Genomic DNA, 5,944 nt, shown 5'->3' with positions numbered 1-5,944 from the left:
AGTAGACTGGTCATGTGACCTGTGAGCTCAGGGGGCGGGGCTTATGAGAGCTGAGGAATCATTGGTGGGATGTAACCATGGAGACGTAACCATGGGGACAGATGTAACCAAGGGGCTGTAACCATGGGGACAGATGTAACCATAAGTAGGATACTTCAAGTTTATTTTATGAAGTAAAATGAAGTAAAGTTCAAGTATATTTCTCAAGTATACTTTATGTAGTAAGTATACTAAAATCAGTGTTCTAGTAGTATACTTTATGTAGTAAGTATACTAATATCAGTGTTCTAGTAGTGTACTTTATGTAGTAAGTATACTAATATCAGTGTCCTAGTAGTGTACTTTATATAGTAAGTATACTAATATCAGTGTCCTAGTAGTGTACTTTATGTAGTAAGTATACTAATATCAGTGTTCTAGTAGTATACTTTATGTAGTAAGTATACTAATATCAGTGTTCTAGTAGTATACTTTATGTAGTAAGTATACTAATATCAGTGTTCTAGTAGTATACTTTATGTAGTAAGTATACTAATATCAGTGTTCTAGTAGTATACTTTATGTAGTAAGTATACTAATATCAGTGTTCTAGTGGTATACTTTATGTAGTAAGTATACTAATATCAGTGTTCTAGTAGTATACTTTATGTAGTAAGTATACTAATATCAGTGTTCTAGTGGTATACTTTATGTAGTAAGTATACTAATATCAGTGTACTAGTAGTATACTTTATGTAGTAAGTATACTAATATCAGTGTTCTAGTAGTATACTTTATGTAGTAAGTATACTAAAATCAGTGTTCTAGTAGTATACTTTATGTAGTAAGTATACTAATATCAGTGTTCTAGTAGTGTACTTTATGTAGTAAGTATACTAATATCAGTGTCCTAGTAGTGTACTTTATATAGTAAGTATACTAATATCAGTGTCCTAGTAGTGTACTTTATGTAGTAAGTATACTAATATCAGTGTTCTAGTAGTATACTTTATGTAGTAAGTATACTAATATCAGTGTTCTAGTAGTATACTTTATGTAGTAAGTATACTAATATCAGTGTTCTAGTAGTATACTTTATGTAGTAAGTATACTAATATCAGTGTTCTAGTAGTATACTTTATGTAGTAAGTATACTAATATCAGTGTTCTAGTGGTATACTTTATGTAGTAAGTATACTAATATCAGTGTTCTAGTAGTATACTTTATGTAGTAAGTATACTAATATCAGTGTTCTAGTGGTATACTTTATGTAGTAAGTATACTAATATCAGTGTACTAGTAGTATACTTTATGTAGTAAGTATACTAATATCAGTGTTCTAGTAGTATACTTTATGTAGTAAGTATACTAATATCAGTGTTCTAGTAGTATACTTTATGTAGTAAGTATACTAATATCAGTGTTCTAGTAGTATACTTTATGTAGTAAGTATACTAATATCAGTGTTCTAGTAGTATACTTTATGTAGTAAGTATACTAATATCAGTGTACTAGTAGTATACTTTATGTAGTAAGTATACTAATATCAGTGTTCTAGTAGTATACTTTATGTAGTAAGTATACTAATATCAGTGTTCTAGTAGTGTACTTTATGTAGTAAGTATACTAAAATCAGTGTTCTAGTAGTATACTTTATGTAGTAAGTATACTAATATCAGTGTTCTAGTAGTATACTTTATGTAGTAAGTATACTAATATCAGTGTTCTAGTAGTATACTTTATGTAGTAAGTATACTAATATCAGTGTTCTAGTAGTATACTTTATGTAGTAAGTATACTAATATCAGTGTACTAGTAGTATACTTTATGTAGTAAGTATACTAATATCAGTGTTCTAGTAGTATACTTTATGTAGTAAGTATACTAATATCAGTGTTCTAGTAGTGTACTTTATGTAGTAAGTATACTAATATCAGTGTTCTAGTAGTATACTTTATGTAGTAAGTATACTAATATCAGTGTTCTAGTAGTATACTTTATGTAGTAAGTATACTAATATCAGTGTTCTAGTAGTATACTTTATGTAGTAAGTATACTAATATCAGTGTTCTAGTAGTATACTTTATGTAGTAAGTATACTAATATCAGTGTTCTAGTAGTATACTTTATTTAGTAAGTATACTAATATCAGTGTTCTAGTAGTGTACTTTATGTAGTAAGTATACTAATATCAGTGTTCTAGTAGTATACTTTATGTAGTAAGTATACTAATATCAGTGTTCTAGTAGTATACTTTATGTAGTAAGTATACTAATATCAGTGTTCTAGTAATATACTTTATGTAGTAAGTATACTAATATCAGTGTTCTAGTAGTATACTTTATGTAGTAAGTATACTAATATCAGTGTTCTAGTAGTATACTTTATGTAGTAAGTATACTAATATCAGTGTTCTAGTAGTATACTTTATGTAGTAAGTATACTAATATCAGTGTTCTAGTAGTATACTTTATGTAGTAAGTATACTAATATCAGTGTTCTAGTAATATACTTTATGTAGTAAGTATACTAATATCAGTGTTCTAGTAATATACTTTATGTAGTAAGTATACTAATATCAGTGTTCTAGTAGTATACTTTATGTAGTAAGTATACTAATATCAGTGTTCTAGTAGTATACTTTATGTAGTAAGTATACTAATATCAGTGTTCTAGTAGTATACTTTATATAGTAAGTATACTAATATCAGTGTTCTAGTAGTATACTTTATGTAGTAAGTATACTAATATCAGTGTTCTAGTAATATACTTTATGTAGTAAGTATACTAATATCAGTGTTCTAGTAATATACTTTATGTAGTAAGTATACTAATATCAGTGTTCTAGTAGTGTACTTTTAAGTGTACACAACTAGTTTACCTCTAGGTTGTATTTGTACTTTAACTAGTGCATATTATAATAATATATATATAATATATAATAATATATTATATTATGAAGTGAACTTATAGATGTACTGTTAGTTTACTAGTTATATACTTTTAGCCCACTTTATGAAAGAACACTCTAAACCCTGATACACTTTAATGTTTATTTCTGATTCAGGACCAGAACCACGTGACCCTCAGAGCTGAGCTGCATCTCAGATCCATCTCCAGGTTCTCAGCTTTCAGATGATGTTCACCAGTTCATCTACTGTTGACCTGCTGGACCCCCCTAAAGACCTGCTGTTACTAACAGTTACGATATGAAGATATGAACACAGACGAGGAGACACTAACAGTTACGATATGAAGATGTGAACACAGACGAGGAGACACTAACAGTTACGATATGAAGATGTGAACACAGACGAGGAGACACTAACAGTTACGATATGAAGATGTGAACACAGACGAGGAGACACTAACAGTTACGATATGAAGATGTGAACACAGACGAGGAGACACTAACAGTTACGATATGAAGATGTGAACACAGACGAGGAGACACTAACAGTTACGATATGAAGATGTGAACACAGACGAGGAGACACTAACAGTTACGATATGAAGATGTGAACACAGACGAGGAGACACTAACAGTTACGATATGAAGATGTGAACACAGACGAGGAGACACTAACAGTTACGATATGAAGATGTGAACACAGACGAGGAGACACTAACAGTTACGATATGAAGATGTGAACACAGACGAGGAGACACTAACAGTTACGATATGAAGATGTGAACACAGACGAGGAGACACTAACAGTTACGATATGAAGATGTGAACACAGACGAGGAGACACTAACAGTTACGATATGAAGATGTGAACACAGACGAGGAGACACTAACAGTTACGATATGAAGATGTGAACACAGACGAGGAGACACTAACAGTTACGATATGAAGATGTGAACACAGACGAGGAGACACTAACAGTTACGATATGAAGATGTGAACACAGACGAGGAGACACTAACAGTTACGATATGAAGATGTGAACACAGACGAGGAGACACTAACAGTTACGATATGAAGATGTGAACACAGACGAGGAGACACTAACAGTTACGATATGAAGATGTGAACACAGACGAGGAGACACTAACAGTTACGATATGAAGATTTGAACACAGACGAGGAGACACTAACAGTTACGATATGAAGATGTGAACACAGACGAGGAGACACTAACAGTTACGATATGAAGATGTGAACACAGACGAGGAGACACTAACAGTTACGATATGAAGATGTGAACACAGACGAGGAGACACTAACAGTTACGATATGAAGATGTGAACACAGACGAGGAGACACTAACAGTTACGATATGAAGATGTGAACACAGACGAGGAGACACTAACAGTTACGATATGAAGATGTGAACACAGACGAGGAGACACTAACAGTTACGATATGAAGATGTGAACACAGACGAGGAGACACTAACAGTTACGATATGAAGATGTGAACACAGACGAGGAGACACTAACAGTTACGATATGAAGATGTGAACACAGACGAGGAGACACTAACAGTTACGATATGAAGATTTGAACACAGACGAGGAGACACTAACAGTTACGATATGAAGATGTGAACACAGACGAGGAGACACTAACAGTTACGATATGAAGATGTGAACACAGACGAGGAGACACTAACAGTTACGATATGAAGATGTGAACACAGACGAGGAGACACTAACAGTTACGATATGAAGATGTGAACACAGACGAGGAGACTCTAACAGTTACGATATGAAGATGTGAACACAGACGAGGAGACACTAACAGTTACGATATGAAGATGTGAACACAGACGAGGAGACACTAACAGTTACGATATGAAGATGTGAACACAGACGAGGAGACACTAACAGTTACGATATGAAGATGTGAACACAGACGAGGAGACACTAACAGTTACGATATGAAGATGTGAACACAGACGAGGAGACACTAACAGTTACGATATGAAGATGTGAACACAGACGAGGAGACACTAACAGTTACGATATGAAGATGTGAACACAGACGAGGAGACACTAACAGTTACGATATGAAGATGTGAACACAGACGAGGAGACACTAACAGTTACGATATGAAGATGTGAACACAGACGAGGAGACACTAACAGTTACGATATGAAGATGTGAACACAGACGAGGAGACACTAACAGTTACGATATGAAGATGTGAACACAGACGAGGAGACACTAACAGTTACGATATGAAGATGTGAACACAGACGAGGAGACACTAACAGTTACGATATGAAGATGTGAACACAGACGAGGAGACACTAACAGTTACGATATGAAGATGTGAACACAGACGAGGAGACACTAACAGTTACGATATGAAGATTTGAACACAGACGAGGAGACACTAACAGTTACGATATGAAGATGTGAACACAGACGAGGAGACACTAACAGTTACGATATGAAGATGTGAACACAGACGAGGAGACACTAACAGTTACGATATGAAGATGTGAACACAGACGAGGAGACACTAACAGTTACGATATGAAGATGTGAACACAGACGAGGAGACACTAACAGTTACGATATGAAGATGTGAACACAGACGAGGAGACACTAACAGTTACGATATGAAGATGTGACACAGACGAGGAGACACTAACAGTTACGATATGAAGATGTGAACACAGACGAGGAGACACTAACAGTTACGATATGAAGATGTGAACACAGACGAGGAGACACTAACAGTTACGATATGAAGATTTGAACACAGACGAGGAGACACTAACAGTTACGATATGAAGATGTGAACACAGACGAGGAGACACTAACAGTTACGATATGAAGATGTGAACACAGACGAGGAGACACTAACAGTTACGATATGAAGATGTGAACACAGACGAGGAGACACTAACAGTTACGATATGAAGATGTGAACACAGACGAGGAGACACTAACAGTTACGATATGAAGATGTGAACACAGACGAGGAGACACTAACAGTTACGATATGA

This window comes from Sebastes fasciatus, chromosome 18 (genome assembly GCF_043250625.1).
Source record: "Sebastes fasciatus isolate fSebFas1 chromosome 18, fSebFas1.pri, whole genome shotgun sequence".
Lineage (NCBI taxonomy): Eukaryota > Metazoa > Chordata > Actinopteri > Perciformes > Sebastidae > Sebastes > Sebastes fasciatus.
This window is presented reverse-complemented; position numbering follows the sequence as displayed.